The 17,860-nt window shown below is 43.0% G+C and overlaps 1 pseudogene; it reads left to right on the top strand.

The window, feature by feature from the left end:
• LOC121394131 overlaps nt 1-17,646 on the top strand; it is an 88,705-nt pseudogene extending 71,059 nt beyond the window's left edge.
• The last annotated feature ends 214 nt before the right edge of the window (nt 17,647-17,860 follow it).

Below are 17,860 nucleotides of genomic sequence, written 5' to 3'. Positions count from 1 at the left end.
AGGACAACACTAATTCACTAAAATGCAAAGTTGCGTCCAGGGCGCCCAGCGATGGTGACGTTTCGCTAGCATTAATTCGGCAAGCAAAGCGAAGTTGCGTTAGCGTAGTTTAATTTGCATACGGCGGGAAGTTAAAGTAAAATGGACGTATTTGTTGCAGCAAATACATTACACTACACAAGCCCGGGAAACTTTAATAAAACAAAATAGATTTGTTATAATGCCCTACACATGAGCCCAGTGTATAGTTGACATATGTTAGGAAATGTAGAGGGGAAGCCGGGTACCCTAAAAAAAAATTACGATCTTTTGCAACCTATCACCCTGAAAAACTGATAAGTCATCAGCGCTTTTTGGGACTTTTTTCCAATTTTTTTTGAGGAAGTCCTATCTACTCTATTGCACTTCGCCTGGTCTGAGGTGGCGAAGGCAAGTCTGGCGCAAGACGTAACATTCATTAAAATCTGCATCTTAGGGAATTTGTGTAGTTACGTCCATTCGCCAGAGCAAAACTTTGTCTGCGTTAGAGTGTAAAGTAGCGCTAGTTTATCTCCTTCACTAGCGAATTTACGCCAGCACCCGTTAGTAAATCGGCGAAGTCCCGAAATTAAATAATTTTCGACCGGGCGTTAGTCACTTCGCGCTTCAGTAAATTTGCCCCAACGGGCATCGGAACCATCGCGGCGTCAAAATTTTTTCGACGTCATCGAATTTGCACTGCAAATTTGCAAATTTATTCGCCAGCGGTGAACCATACATTCGCCCATCACTATTTATACATTACATTTTTGCCTAACTTACTATATTTGAAACATTTTTTATTTTGCACATCCTATCTATTTACCCAGTTTTTATTTTTATTCGGAATAATTCCTTTAAAGTTCCACCAGCTGAGGATGACACAGGTCCAAACCAATGATAGTAATGAAGGTACAGTATGAGTGCACTCCGTGAAAAGCAGGACTTATAGTTCCACTAGCTAAGGGCTACATTGGCCGAAGTCAATGCTGATAATTAGGCTTGGGCTAATTTGACCCATTTAGTTTTGGCAAAATTCAAAAAAAATTATTTTTTTTGGGTGCATCATTTTTTTTTGACGTGCAATGCCATACAATTCTATAAGCGTAATTTCTGCTGCAAAACAAGGCGAAACAATTCACCCATCCCTACTGGTAATGAAGGTGTGAGCACAGTCTGTGAAGAACAAGGTTTAAAGTTCCAGCAGCTGATGACAACACAGACCAAAGTCAAAGCTAATCATGAAGGTGTAAGTGATAAGCTTGCATGTGAATTTGGCTATAAGTTCCACCAGCTAAGGACCATATTGGCCCAATTGTGCAGTCCACTGGCAATAATATTTTATAATCATGATCCTACAATATGTTTCCTTTCTTGTGTGAGATCCAGGGCTTTAGCAATGCCTCAAGGACCACATGATATAATTGTAACCCCCTCTTTTCATAAGAGTCTTAGGGTCTCTCTATTTCTTTTATTATGTGGCCTCGTTGGTTATGACTTGTGGTGTGGATTTTAGCATTGTTCCTCTGTGTGAAATTGCATAATTAGCAAATATGGTACAGTAAAGTAGTTTTGTAGCAGCAAGGAAACCCCCTTGTTTTGTGTTATGCTCCTTGGATTACAAAGGCTCAGTGACACCAGGCTTACTTCAGACACTAAGGGGCCGATTCACTAACTTCAAATGAAGGATTCAAAGTTTTTTTGGGCTACTTCGACCATCGAATGGGCTACTTCGACCTTCGACTACGACTTTGAATCGAAGGATTCGAACTAAAAATCGTTCAACTATTCGACCATTCGATAGTCGAAGTACTGTCTCTTTAAAAAAAAACTTCGACCCCCTAGTTCGCCATCTAAAAGCTACCGAAGTCAATGTTAGCCTATGGGGAAGGTCCCCATAGGCTTGGCAACTTTTTTTGATCGAAGGATATTCCTTCGATCGTTGGATTTAAATCCTTCGAATCATTCGATTCGAAGGATTTAATCGTTCGATCGAAGGAATAATCCTTCGATCGTCGATCGTACTATCTGCGCTAAATCCTTCGACTTCGATATTCGAAGTAGAAGGATTTAAATTCCTAGTCGAATATCGAGGGTTAATTAACCCTCGATATTCGACCCTTAGTGAATCAGCCCCATAATGAGATAAGCAATACTTTCTATCTTATAAAAGCCCTTAAAAAGCCACTTCACCAGACACTTCTTTTTTTATTTCACTTATGTTGTTAAAAATATTCTTTGCTCACAGACTTTCAAGGACAAGGAAAGTGTTATAGTAAGTTCAGCTTCATTGAGATGCAAAACTTTATTTTCTTTTAAATGTACATACAAAAGAGTGAGGAGAGCAATCCGAAAGCAGAGTAACTGCTACAAGCTGATTTATTTTAGACTACCAAACACAACATGTTTCGGGCCACACATGCCCTTTATCAAGTGTGGCCCGAAACATTTTGTGTTTGGTAGTCTAAAATAAATCACCTTGTGGCTAGAATCTAAATCGCTGGCACTTGGAGAGCTTCATTTTCTGAAGTCGCCTGAAGTTTCCCTGTGAGGCATCTTTGGGCGACATCGGAAAACAAAGCGCTCCGGGTGCTATCCTGCTAGCAATTTAGATTCTAGCCGCTGGGGAGGCAGTTCAGGGAGATAAGTCGTCCGAAGAAGAGTTGCTTTGTCGCCGGGCGACTAATCTACCGAAATCTTCTTGTCTGTCTCTGTTCTTAGGGAACAGATGGTTGAAAGCAGAGGCAGCTGAGCCTGATGGTAATTGCTTTGAACATTTAGGGGCAGATTTACTAAGGGTCGAATATCGAGGGTTAATTAACCCTCGATATTTGACTAGGAACTAAAATCGTTCGACTTCAAATATCGAAGTCGAACGATTTAGCGCTAATCCTACGATCGAACGATCGAAGGATTATTCGTTCGATCGAACGATTAAATCCTTCGATTTGAACGATTCGAAGGATTTTAATACAACGAACGAAGGAATATCCTTCGATCAAAAAATCACAGGCAAGCCTATGGGGACCTTCCCCATAGGCTAACATTGACTTCGGTAGCTTTTAGCTGCCGAAGTAGGGGGTCGAAGTTTTTCTTAAGTTTTTCATAAAGAGACAGTACTTCGACTATCGAATGGTCGAATAGTCGAACGATTTTTAGTTCGAATCGTTTGATTCGTAGTCGTAGTCGAAGGTCGAAGTAGCCCATTCGATGGTCGAAGTAGCCCAAAAAACACTTCGAAATTCGAAGTTTTTTTAATTCGAATCCTTCACTCGAGCTTTGTAAATGTGCCCCTAGATTGCTGTCCTAGGTATACTTGGAAAACCAGCTCTGAGGGTGAGCTTTCTGCTTAACTTTTATTGGCTGTCTGACATAGTATGGAACTACAGAAGCATGGCTGATGTTCTTGTGTATTCATATATCCAATGCTGATGAGGCAAAGGTGGCCTCTAGTATTCCTTCTATAAAACAAGACAGGTCTTCTATGAGCCACAAATGGTCACGTGTCTATGAAATGGATTCATAGTGAAAAGTAACAATAACTTTCAAATAGTAAAGTAAAAATTGTTTGCCCCACAAATTCTACTTTGCACAATATTACACACGATTTTCGGACAAATAGTTTTTATTCTGAATGGCCACGGGTTGACCATCTTGCTCTATTGTCTCCATCTTCATTTACTGTCCCTGTTTTACTCTACTATACAACGGGCAGGGCCGGCAAGTATATAAATGAAAGAGGCAAATGGCAAGAGGAGGAGGAGGCAGGAGCATGGTGAACTCCAGGGAAGGCCATGAGCACACAAGTTGCCCACAATGCACATCCCAACGCGTCCCACAAGTCTGGGGCTGGCCCTCAATACTGCCTCACTATCTGCAAAATCTGACTTATTTACCCTGTTTTGGCCCTTAAAGGCTCAGATCACACCAAATGTAAAACCTGCCAGTGGATTTTTACTGATTATCTTCCATATTGCAAGTGTATTAAAATTCAACTTTGCACATCCACCCACTGACTGCTCTGTAAAAACTAATACTCTTCCCAGTTGTTTGATTTGGACCAGATGCAAAGGGGGATAATGACATAGGGATTTGGGTTTTTTTAAGAGTGTTCTTTTAAACAACTGTGAGGTCTATGAGCACATTGTGGAATGCGTGTGAAATGGTTAAAATGGCTAGTGCTTGGTCAGCATTTATATTGGAAATGATGTATTCTTAAAGGAGAACTAAACCCTAAAAATGAATGTGGCTAAAAATTGCATATTTTATATAATGAACTTATTGCACCAGCCTAAAGTTTCAGCTTGTCAATAGCAGCAATGATCCAGGACTTCAAACTTGTCACAGGGGGTCACCATCTTGGAAAGTGTCTGTGACACTCACATGCTCAGTGGGCTCTGATTGGCTGTTGAGAAGCTAAGCTTAGGGCTCGTCACTAATTATCCAGCAGAAAATGAGCTTCCCCTGTAATATAAGCTGATGCTACAGGTTTGCTGATTATTAAATTCTGATGCTAATTGCACTGGTTTCTGTACTGCCATGTAGTAATTATCTGTATCAATTACTAATCAGCCTTATATTGTGACATTTCTATTCTATGTGTACTGTATATTGTGAGTGGGTCCTTAAGCTCAGTAAGTGACAGCAACACAGAGCATGTGCAGTGAATCAGCAGAAAAGAAGATGGGGAGCTACTGGGGCATCTTTGGAGACACAGATCTTTACTGCTAAAGGGCTGTGGTTGCCTTGGGCTGGTACAGAAGCACAAAACATCATGTACAACATTTCTAGCTACTTCTTTAGTTAAGCTTTAGTTCTCCTTTAAAAGACAAGGCATAAGTGTGCTACAGAATCACTTGCGAGTAACAACCTGATTCACGAGTTGAGAGGTAAAGCAAAGCTCAGAGACAGTGCCAAGTGTTCATTAGAGAGTTCAATCCCTCCATGTTATCTTGCAAACTGTGCATGGTGTTACAGTGTAATGAATGGATAAATGGGACTCCAGAGAGCTGTTTATCAAACTTTAGACTCGAAATGTCGCCTTCCGTTCTTTACATCAGTATATGGAACGGCGCTAAGATCTTACCGGCGATGACTTTATTTTGCACATATTTCATTTTCAGTCTAATAATCTCCTATTTTAGAAGGCAGGCAGCAAAACGTGGGATTCATTCACTGCTTTTCTGCACCGGTTGGAGCTACTTCATAAACTTATTTACATTCAAACAATGCATTAATAGAACAGACGGAGCAATGCAATAAAATAGCACAATTAACATTATACTATGTCAACAATTATATTCAGGATTAAGCACTAAGAGATACAAGAGGAAGGAGGTCCCTGCTATTTTGCATAGCATTTTTATTGCTATTTAAAGAACTGCAATTTGCTATTTTGTGTTACATTCAGCTGTTTTCTTCTGTCCCTTGTTCTTTTCTGTTATATTCACACCTCCTAAATGTCCCCAGTTAGATGGGACAGTCTCAGGTGCAAAGATCTGAAAGAAGAAAGACATTGTTCACGTTGGCGGAATTTATATCTTTCAGCCAGCACATTTACTCTTGGCACGAAAAAGTTCTTTATAGCAGTAAGAGCAGTTTCATAAGTCTCATCAGCTAATTGTAATGTATAGAATATACGCTGTCCCTCTGCTCCCAGGCAGTGAATAAGTAAAACACGCTTTCTAGCAGCAGAAATCTCCCCTTGGTCAGCAGCATGTAATTTTCAAACATACGGATCCAAGCAGGAAAAGGTATGGTAGGCTCACCAGGGTTTGGGAGGAAAGGTGCAGGCCGCTGCAGAGGTAGAAGAGCATCTTGTCGCCAATTTGTTATGTTTTGGTAGCCGAGGATGAGTAGAGTATAACAGTCTTTATTAGCAGGTTCATGCAGCCATTACACAACAATAAGCAACTCTAACACCACAAGCTGTATAGAAAGTACAGTATAAGTCTTGAGCACAGTGACATCTACAGGCCATTTGTATTAACACCACAGAAATTATGTTTTCTTAACGGAAAGCTAAACCCTAAAAATGAATATAGTTAAAAATGGCATATTTTATATAGTGAACTTATTGCACAAGGCTAAAGTTTGAGCTTGTCAATAGCAGCAATGATCCAGGACTTCAAACTTGTCACAGGGGGTTTACCATCTTGGAAAGTGTCTGTGACACTCACATGCTCAATGGGCTCTGAGCAGCTGTTGAGAAGCTAAGCTTAGGGCTCGTCACTAATTATCAAGCATAAAAATTAGGTTTTAGGGTAATTATGCTCATCTGGTTTATTAGGGTATGAGCTAAAAAATATCTAGATTTTCCCATTGGGAATGTTATTAGTTATATAGTAGTAAATGGGGCTAAAGGATGTTAAAAGTTTACAGTCTTGCCTAACATTGATGCATCAGACTTGATATTAGTGTTCATAGAAAGTCTATATGAGGTTCATAAAATACATTATATTATAAAATACATGGGCAGTAGGATTGGCAGTTGTTGGAAGGACCCGTGGTAGATATTGATGGTGATTTTCAAAATGAAAAGATGTCATTTTTAATTTTCTATTATTCTCAAAAGCTTGCATGTAGAGTTCTCATCGGGTCAGATACCTGCAGGCGCCCGCGGAACACTCGCAATATGATTGGGACTCGGTAGATTATTCTTCATTTGCTTAGTGTGCAGGTGCCACCGAGGGTACCCGATCCTTTGCATTGGGGGGCTACAGGTGGCCAATGCAGGGGAAACAGCTAAAAACCTTTGTGTCCCAATGGCTTAAAACGTTCAATGTGACGTCACTTCTGGTCAATGTGACGTCACTTTCGGCCAGCGAGACAAACATTGCGGGGAGCGGGGAGCCAAGACGGATAAGGCTTGGGGAAAGCAAGTACGGTTAAAAAACAGATCCATGCAGGTCTCTACTTGCATGATTACACATATCAGTTAGCCAATAAATGGTATCACAATTTGTTTCTTTTTATAAACTGTCACTGTACCCACAAGATGGTGAAAGTAACACTTTATATTAGTATTGCATCTTTCAGCTAAAGGTCAGTATGTCTTTCAGTGATGGGCGCATTTATACCGTTTCATTTCACCAAAAAAAATTTGCGGAATTTGCAAAATGTTGAAAAATTCTGACGCCCGCATGAAGTTGTGTTAATTTTTATGCTCGTGTCAATTTTGACGCCCGCATTAAAGTCAATGGGTGTCCCGATAATGTTGACGCGCGACAGTTTTAACGCAAGTGTCCGGATTTTTTTTTCGCCAGCAAATTTTCGCCTTAGTTTTGAGAATTCTGACATTTGCCGTGAAATCGCGCCTGGTGAATTTATTCGCCCACCACTGATGTCTTTGTCCCTGGGCCATACCACAAATAACAAGGTCCCTAAACTTATGCTTCTATGACCGGGTCTCCTAGCTCTGAACTTCATGGTCCCTTAGCAAGAGCTTTGTCTGTGCCTATGTCTATATGATCCGGTATGAGAATCTGAAACAGTCCTATAGAGAGCAATTCCAGATAAAAGTTCAACAACAATATGAATAGACATAAAGGACAATTTATATGAAAAAATTTTTTTTTACAGAACAGGCGTTTCATCCCAGAAAAGAGAGGTTTTATTCAGTGGAAAGGTCAGGCCTTTATTAATAGGCACGTGTACTACATGAACTGTGCCTTCTCTGGCATCAACTTTATAGCAGGTTTTAATTAGTGACAGGTGTGCGGCCCCTAAACACTTGCTACATAACTATGGGACAAGTAACCCATTGAGAGCCAACCAGTTTCCCCACCTAGTTAACCTTGAGAAAGGTCCAGACTGAGAATTAAAATAGGCCCTGGCATTTCAGGAACACGGAGGCCCAAACAGTCCCCACCAGCCCACTAAATAGTGATTTTCTATGGCACCTTATAGCCAAGGGCTATCCTGGCCCCTCCGCCGCCTGAGGCAGCAGCAGTTGCTGCTGCCCCCCCCCAGAAATTCACTCTTAAAGTACCAGGAGCAGCATTTTTGCTGCCCCTGGTACCTAGTGGGGCGCTGCCGCCTGAGGCGACAGCCTCAACCCGCCTCATTGGCGAAGCACCCCTGCTTATAGCAGCCCCTCTGGCATTTGCCAGAACCCACAGATTGCCAGTCCGGGCCTGCCTTGAGATGCCTGACAAAAACCTGGATTCTACTAGCAACTTAAAGGAACAGTAACATCAAAAAAAAATGTAAAAAAATTGTTAGAATACAACGAAAAAAAAACACCAAGACAAATTAAAATTTAAAATTGCAAAGCCTTTATTATTAAGAAATAACTTACCGAAACTCCACTTCCGCTCCTCTTCAGAAAAGGCGACATGGCGACTATCCATAGTGCGGCACTGGATTTCTCCTCCCTGGCTATCTCTCCTATTGTACTGACAGCAGGAAAATGTTGCCCAGTGGGAAAATGTCGCACAGTCCTGCTCTTTCCCCTGTCACGGGAGGCGGCAGTTGCAGCACCGATTCACAAGTGCTGGAGTTACTATTGGATCACCAACAGGATACACGGACCCACAGGGTAATGCTCTGTCCTGCCAAGGTCACTTCGAACTGACGAGAAGGAGTAATAAGGCTTTGCCCTGGTTGTCAGCAGGGGCGGAACTACCGGAGGAGCAGGGGGTGCGAGCGGGCCAGGGCCTGCACCCCCTCAGGGCCCCCCGGCAGTCCGCACGCCGCTATGCGGCGCATATTCCCGGGCCAGTTCCAGTGTACGGAGGGGGGCCCGGCTGCGCATCCTGCACCAGGGCCCGCCCCCCTCTAGTTCCGTTTCTGGTTGTCAGCAAGAGGATTTGGCCGGTTCACTGCTTAAACGACTTCCAGGCTTTGGGAGCAGGGGAGGATAATGGACTCCCTGTAGAAGGAGCCGCACACCGGCACTTCAGCTCTTCATCCAGCTGGGCCGCTTTCCAGCACCGTCCGACATTTTCCTGCTGTCAGTACAATAGGAGAGAGAAAGGGAGGAGAAATCCAGCGCCGCACTATGGATGGTCGCCATGTCGCCTTTTCTGAAGAGGAGCGGAAGTGGAGTTTCGGTAAGTTATTTCTTAATAAAGGTTTTGCAATTTTAAATTTTAATTTGTCTTGTGGTTTTTTTTTCGTTGTATTCTAACGAATTTTTTTTTACATTTTTTTTTATGTTACTTTTCCTTTAATTACCAAAACCATAGATTTTCCGGTCTGAGAAAGTAGAAGATTAGCAATTTTTTTTATATAAAATCGGACTTTTAAAAAGTTTCTAATTTTTTTGGAATTTATTTAACCCCCGAGGATGGAAAAGTCAGAATCAGAAAATCCGGCATCTCAGACCTGTCAAGGTTGCAAATAAGTCAAGAAGTCCCAATGATTTCTTGATGTGCGCTGGGTTTTGTGCAATATGAAAACCCAACAAACAAAATTTTTGGGAAAGTGTATTAATAAATAAGCCGAAAAAACCTGTGTGGATTTGTTCAGAGTTTTCTTCAGAAAATATTGGGATAAATTCGGACTTTGATAAATAACCCCCTTAAAATTAAGATTTTATATTGAAAATTAATATTTTTTTTAGTTTTTATCATTCGTTTGTTAATAAATAACCCCCTTAGTGTCTTAATAAAACCAATTATCACTATTGTCTATTTTGTAGCCATGACGAATAGCTGCTATTAGTAGCTCTTTGTGTCTACCCCTTAAAGCGATAGACCAAAAACAATGCATGTAAGGCAGAAGCAAAGGTTTGCTGTAAGCCGACAACATATGACCAACTGCAGCTGCTGAATACCAATCAGAAGCAAAATTAGCTATGGGCTGTGAAACTCAGAGCAAACACCAGCTGATGGTACAACCCATGTTAGATCCAACCAAATAGCCAATCATGCCTACTGCTGGTATAACCAGAACCATGCCTGCAAGAATTGTAGACAAAACCAATGGCTGTTGTCCTACCAAGGATTGCCGCAAAGCAAACAGACATGCCCACCAAGGGCCACAGCAAGAACAGTAGCCACGCCTATCAGCTGCCACTGTCTAGCCGGTGGCCTATGCACCATAGATCACAGCAAAGGCTGACAGCCGCAAGCCCCCAAGGACTATAATAAAAACTAGAAGCCACCTTAGCCAATGGCCACGGAAAAAGTCCAAAAGCCCAAGAACCCTGGTAAAAGGCAAGCCTGTACCCAAGTTAAGGGCCATGGAAACAGGCCTGCAGCCACAAAAACAAATGTGCCATGGCCAAAGACCACATGAGCCAAAGGCTCATGCAACAAGCCAGCAGAACAAGGGCCCTTATAAAAGGAGAGCAGAATCATGAGTCGAGGGCCATGAAAAAGGCCAGCAGACCCATTAGCCATGGACCAAAACAAGGCCTCTAACCCAAGCCAAGGGCCATAATGAAAGCCAGAGGCCACACAAACCCAGCTCCCTGGCACAAGCTTCAAGCCTGACAAGCTGGGTTCAGGCCTGTTAAGGTGCCAGCAGACATAACAGTAGATGTAGTAGAACTACAACTGAGTTCCCAACAAAAAACACCAGATGGGAATAGAATATCTAAGAGAAGGCCTACATCACACAAAAAGACACCATATAAATCAGAACACTGCCTGTTAAGTGTGGAAACATCATAGGAAAAAATGGGGTACAATGCTGCTACAGCAGAACAAACCCCTAGCCAGTCCTGGAAATACCAGGTGTAATAAGAGCACACTTACCTACTGTGTCTGCACAGAGAACTCGGGCTCACAAACCTAAGACCTCAGATGACAAGAATACAATACAAGAAGTCAGAGGAACACCGACACACAACCAGAAAATATGCGCCAGACAGAAGGAATAATCCAGTCATATCCTTGGAGGCAGGCTGCTTCTTAGAAGCAGACTCAGGGGGCGTAACCACAGAGGAAACAGACCCTGCGCCTGCAGGTGGGCCCAAAAGGTATAGGGACCCCATGAGGCCCAAATAAAGAACAATTTCAATATATATTGGTAAAACAGCACAACCTCTGGATATGTTAGGGGCCCTAAAATGAATTTTCTGTGAGGCCCAATGACATCAGGTTATGGCACTGAGCAGACTCATTGTAAGGAGGGAAGGGGCTACCATACTACATCAGCACTGCAAGCCTCAAGCCAACCCTGCAAGCACCCTGTGTAATAAAAGGAAAATATAACCTCTGTGTCTGCACAGAGGACAATAGAAACAACAGTAGCAAAAAGGCCAAGAGTAGTATCTGCACCTTACCTGACAGCAATGACTAGTCCGCAGGATGGAAACTTCAGCTAGAACCCTGATATCTTTCAGCTAATGGACATAATTAGCTTATTAACATGCAGACTTCCCAGTGTAATGAATTCAAATACACCATGGATACTGATAAATGAAACTCACCAAATTCAGGTACCACCCTGCTTCAGCTGAGAGATTCACCAGCCAGTACTGAAGGTACCTTGTGTAACAAGAGCCAATACTGCATTTTGCACAGAGGACTCCAGCTCACAACATAAGACTTCAGATAATACAAGAGGAACACAGGCACCTTACCAGATAGCTCAGGTTTGTCAGCAGGAATATCCAGTCAGGTGGAACACTGCTTGTTAAGAGCAGACTCATAATAAAGGAAGGAGATGCCATACTGCTTGAGCAGTGCAACCTCTAGCCCTTCCTGGAGATGCCTTAGTAACATGAGCCAATATAACTTCTGTGTCTGCACAGAAGATGCAGGTTCACCCATACAAAGCTTAAAATATTAAATAGCAATAGCAACGTGGCTGAAAGGAACACCTGCACCTTCTCAGATAGTGACTAATTAGTTGGATGGAAACTCCATCCAAAGCCCTGATAGCTCTCAGCTGAGGGACATAATTAACTAAATAGCATGCAGACTTCCCAGTGTACTGAGCATTTTAAACACACAGTGGATACAGAAGAATCATACTCACCAGCTTCAGGCTGTTATAAGTAGCCCATATGCATACCCATGGCCCTTTTGCAGAAGTTCTGTAAAGTTCTGTAAATCCTCACGTAACTCAAAAAAAAGGGGAGTCCAAAAAGCTCACAGGTAACAATGTGGGAAGCCCACACCTGTGTCTCTTCCCAAAAAGCACTAGATTGAATCTTGTGCCTCGCTGGGCATATAGCAGGGGGCTATTTTAGCACAGGGCTAGGACCATGGTTATGCCCACACCTGCACTTCTTCCCAATAAGCGATAATTTACAGATAATGCATTTTGAGGCATCAGGTAAATTCTTCTCCATTACCTGGGAATCATCCCTCTGTGTCCACACCGAGGTAAAAAATATAAAAGAAAATACAAAAGAAAAAACAAAAACTGTGTTTGATTTCTCTCAAAATTCACCAAGTAATAAAAAGAGTGAGGAGGGAGATCCTACCTCCCTGTCCAGAAGAACAAAAAAAAAAACTGTGGTGAGGAAGAAGTCATGTGGTCTTATAGGTCATGATTCATTTTGATTGGCTATTTTATAGGTCCTACCTCCAAGTCTGGGAGGGGCAATGCCCATGTGTACTGACATGGAGGGACGTAGAAGAAATAATGTTTTGTTATTTTTATGTCGAAAATTCTTTGCACTGGGATATTGTGTATAAGTGGGACACTCATTTCATCGTACCTGGTGCTCTTCAACAGTTTTTGACATTTATTCATAGACAATGTGGTTGGGGCTTTTGGCTCATTTACAAAGACTGGTAGGAGATCCCGGGTGCGTTGCTAAATGAGCAGAATTTTGCCCAGTGTGGCCTCGGAACTAGCAATCAGCTCACATGGAGGAGTGTGTGACGGCCCCTTAGGGGATTTTCCAACTTTCCTTATTTATAAATGGTCAGGTCTTGACTATTTATTAGTCCTGAAGGCCAGTATCAGCCATTTTATTTGAGTTATTTGTATAAAATTACAAGGAAAGCATTAATCACTGGGAGAAGGATCAAGTATAACATCCCCAGTCTTAATCTCTAACCCCAGATGTCAATCCGGCTTCCCCCATCCTTTTATAGACCTGTGCCGCCCCACCAATAGGGATGTAGCGAACCGCCGATAATGTGTTCGCGAACGCCGTTCGCGAACACCGGCAAAAAATGCGAACAGTTCGCGAACAGTTCGCGAACAGTTCGCGAACTTCGAACATCCGAAAATCGTTCGATTCGAACGATCGAAGGATTTTAATCGTTCGATTTTAGCGACCGAATGGTCGAATGGTCGAACGATTTTGACACGAACGCCTATTGGCGAACGTCGCGCGACGTTCGCGAACTTGCGGCGGACGCGAACAGCCGATGTTCGCGCGAACAAGTTCGCCGCAGAACAGTCCGCGACATCCCTACCCACCAATGATGTCACTAAAGAGGAGGGTGTCTATGAAGCCGAAAGTCGGAAGCTGGCACGAACATGGAACATGGAAAATTAATTTTCAACCGTTAAGGTTAGACGATTCTAATTTTTTGCCTGCAGGGAAATATACTGGAATGTTTAACAAATATGTTTTTATCCAAAAAATGTCAACTTTGTTAGTGTATAGATTTCAAGGGCCAATGTGGAAAGTGTTATAAAATTGCCTTAAAGCAGGGCGAGTGCGTTATTCTAGATGCGAATTTGCGGCGAATTTGCGTGATTCGCTGCCGGCGAATACATTCGCAAAACGGCCGTGAAAATTTGCTGGCGAAAGTTCGCTGGTGTCAAAAAAAATGGAAGCCGGCGTCCGTTTTATGAACAAACGATGCATTTTCGCCAAAAAAATGGACGCTGGCGTCAAAAACGAGACGCCGGCGTCGTTTCAAGAATTTTTCGCCGTTTCGTGAATTTCGCACTAAATTCTAGAATTTTTTTGGTGAAGCGAAACGGCGCAAATTCGCCCATCACTAACTTGGACCCCTTCACCGCACATCTGTGTCAATAAGGCAGACCAGTATTTACTTGCCCTTGGACAATTTGACTAACGGCTCTTATGAGCTGAGCAGAAGAAAATTTGATTAACGTGACACAATGTCAAATTTGGACGTTAGATTACTATAAAGTGCCTCGTTATGTTATCTACGAAAAATGTAGTAGGTTTCACCTGACAGATAATAGCTTTTTTTCTTCCTCCAACAGAACACCAGGGAAAGAGTAATGGAAAGGAGTTATGGATATATTTCAAAGTAAGTGTTGTTCCTGACAGACAAACGGCACTTGGCTTAGTAAATCTTTGAGCAATCTGATTTGCAGAATAATTATTTATGTATAAAATGTACAGATGTATTTTGAAACAAGACGTATCTTCAAGCCAAGTAACTTTAGCCTGTATTAGTGGTTCTAAAGCTGTGGGGCTGGTTCCCTTGGGAGGGCTTGGAGTAGTGGTGGGGACACTCAGCCTGAAGGCCAATTAGGGTTAGAATCTTTATTTGCTCTCCTATTTTGCTCACCTGAAAGCACAACTTAAAAACATATTTGCTGTCCTAGATATTCTTGGACCTATGGCTGAAAAGCTGTTTTCCTATATCTGTGATTAGGGCAGGATTTACGTGGTGCGTGCCCCTAGGCCCACTGCCGTTCGTTGACCCTGTCCCCTCCCCTTTATTCGTGCAAATTTTCATCATCGAGACCAGAGCAATGTGGATTGGCGCATGGGAAATTAAAAAAATGATTGTATCTCCAGAGCATCCCCAATGTTTTTGAACCAATGTGGGTGTGGTTGGGAAGCATGCCGCCCCCTAAAATCCTGCCGCCCTAGGCCCGGGCCTTGGTGGTCTTTCCACAAATCAAGGCCTGTCTGTGACCTTGTTAAGAACTAAGGGGGAGCCCTGACTACGTTATATACATCTCTGTCTCTAGGAAAATTTCCCACCCGATTGGACTAAAATACAAAAATGTGAGCCTACAGCCAAATGCAAGTACTTTTTGTACAGTTAAGAACCTTAATCCATAAAGGGGGGCTGTCATATCCCGACTGCATGCAAATGTCAAAGTATGTCTAGTTAAAGAAGCAGGGGTGTTAAGTTGTAGGTTCACTCAAGTGACCCGATTTGCTCATCTTCAACTCCAGGCCTTTGCATCTCCATCACCAGACCAAACAATTCTGAGTGATGTTTTCTGGCCTCCCTTGTGTCCCCTGGCTGCTTTGGGTGAGTGCATACGCAGTACAAACCATTTGCTCAGATTCCTTCTAGATTGAGGGCAGGGGATGACAGAAAAGTCAGAAAAGTGCTCAGCTGATTACCCTGTGAAGGTTTAAACTCGCCAGCCCAGGTAGGAGGTAAGGGACTAGAATAACTAGGGTACAACATGGTAGACCCATGTGAATTTTGATTGCCTTCTCCATTGAGGATTGAGAGTAAACTTGTGCGAAGTGAGGGGACAGAACAGGGGACATCTGAGTGACTTCTCCAGCTTGCCCATCATGAATACAGAGCTGCCAAATACAGAAAGAACTGTGTCTGTGAATGCTCAAAGGGCATAAGTGTGAAAAGCACGGTGATTTGCACTAGGTTCTTCCACTTTGCACCATGTGTTTGTGGATTCAATTTGATCTACTATTCCAATAAAGAGGAAATAGGTTTCAAATCCAAAACTGCATTTTGATATTTAAGTCCTTCTCCAATGAAAATTCTCTTTGCGAGACATACTGGATATTGGCTTGTTCCTTTTATTATTGGTGTCAGGCTTCAGAGATCTGGTGCTTGCTTTGTCAGTATTGTCTCCTATGAGAAGAGCAAAATGCCCGAGCTGTATGTAGAGTTACAGCTTCTGCTGGTTATTCCAGGTGCAGTGCATAAAATACCAGTAAAATCAGTTTTTTGCCCTCTAGTGGTACCTTGACTTTTTTATCTGTGTCTGTGTCTTTACTGTTGAATGAACCTAAATGCTAGAATTTGGACGCTGTCCTGCTCCAGTTCAGGATGATGCTTTGGCCTAGAGAGGGGGATATCTAATAAAATGTCACAGGTATGGAAAGGGGTCACATACATTGTAGTTTCTACACTTTGCGTGGCGTGGCAGCATATTTGTATTATGACCAGCATGAGCCCCTGACTGTGGTTATAACAGTATGTTGTGCTCTCTGCTGCAAATCTGTAAAGCAGTTGTCCTCCAACTATGGCCCGTGGGCCGGATGCAACTCTCCAAAGTTATTTACCCGGCCCCCACCCTCCGATGCAGCCGCGCCCAGCGTCAGTGTCAGCTGAAGGGATGTGGTGATGTGATGCTCTGGGGCAGAAGAAAAGAGAAGATCTGTGAGCAGCAGCTTAGTAGAAGTGTGCCACTCACCTGGTCCAGGTACTCCTCTTGCACGCACTTTCTGCACATGTTGCAGTCTAAGATATGGTTACAGGGGAACCATCAACCAAATCCCCGCTCTCAGGAAGAGACAGATATGTAGTTAGGTGCGCAGGGCCGCTATCAGGGGACACTGGGGGGACAATTGTCCCGGGCCCAATGGCTTCTATATGTTAAGGAGAGCCCAGCCGTGCTGAGTTTCCTGGATTAGCCGGGGCCCCCTTGAACTGCCAAAGTAGGAGCAGAGTTTCTCTGAAGTAGGAGCCGAGTTGTGCTGAAGTAGGAGCCGAGTTGTGCTGAAGTAGGAGCTGAGTTGCGCCAAAGAAGGAGCCGAGTTGCGCCGGAGTAGTTGTATATTGTATTGTTCTTTCATGTTCCTTTGTACTGCAAATAAGATATGTGCAGTGTGCATGGAAATTCATTCATGGTTTTGGTTTTTTCAAACTATAGTCCGGCCCCCAACAGTCTGAGGGACCATGCACTGGCCCCCTGTTTAAAAAGTTTGAGGACCCCTGCGGAAAAGAAAACACTGCCACTTCTAAAGTGACAATGATTCAGAGGGAAAGTTTCGAAATTTTAGAAAGTTTAGTGCAGTTGCACTGTGCCTGTAGAGGGAAGCCGTTTGATATACATAAAGCTGTGCTCTATTAGATGATAGTCATAATGAATTCCAGTGGCCTTTCTCATGTTACCATCATGTGGCATAAATATAGAATGTACCAATTGAATAATATTTTCCCTGACACATTTCAAGTGGATGGCCCAGTACCGACAAGGCGAAAATAATGACAACTAGGGATGTCGCGGACTGTTCGCCGGCGAACTTGTTCGCGCGAACATCGGCTGTTCGCGTCCGCCGCAAGTTCGCGAACGTCGCGCGACGTTCGCCAATAGGCGTTCGCGTCAAAATCGTTCGACCATTCGACCATTCGATCTCTAAAATCGAAGGATTTTCGTTCGAATCGAACGATCGAAGCCATTGGATTGAATGAAATCATTCGATCGAATGGCTTCGTTCGTTCGATTCGAACGAAAATCGTTCGTTCGAACGATTAAAATCCTTCGATCGTTCGAATCGAACGATTTTCGGATGTTCGAAGTTCGCGAACTGTTCGCATTTTTTGCCGGTGTTCGCGAACGGCGTTCGCGAACACATTATCGGTGGTTCGCTACATCCCTAATGACAACCCTTCTGTGCAGCTTGCGCGGTATGTTCTACATGACTCTCTATCTGCTCTCCATCCTTCCAGAGAACATCAAGATGTCGCTGGTGAGATTCACCTGCATGAAATTAAATCTGTGGATGAAGCCTCCTTAGAAGCTTGTCTCAACTTATTTTGGATTGATTGTGCAAGTGAGTCTTTGATGTTATAGCTTGGAAGGTTGACTTAATAGGGGGAACTGAGTGAGGGGCTGGTAGGCTGGATATTTGGCCTGGCCAAAGACTCACTAATGACTATAAAAGATAAAGCTCCAAAGTTGTTTTTTTGGTCAAAACCCCCAATTTCGCGTTTAAAACCACCAACTCGAATACGAATACGAGATTTATCATTCCCCTACAATGGAAGTGAATCGAATTCGATAGGTC

This window comes from Xenopus laevis, chromosome 5S, assembly GCF_017654675.1.
Source record: "Xenopus laevis strain J_2021 chromosome 5S, Xenopus_laevis_v10.1, whole genome shotgun sequence".
NCBI lineage: Eukaryota > Metazoa > Chordata > Amphibia > Anura > Pipidae > Xenopus > Xenopus laevis.
Note: the sequence above shows the minus strand (reverse complement) of the source record. Positions and strands in the feature narration are given on the sequence as shown.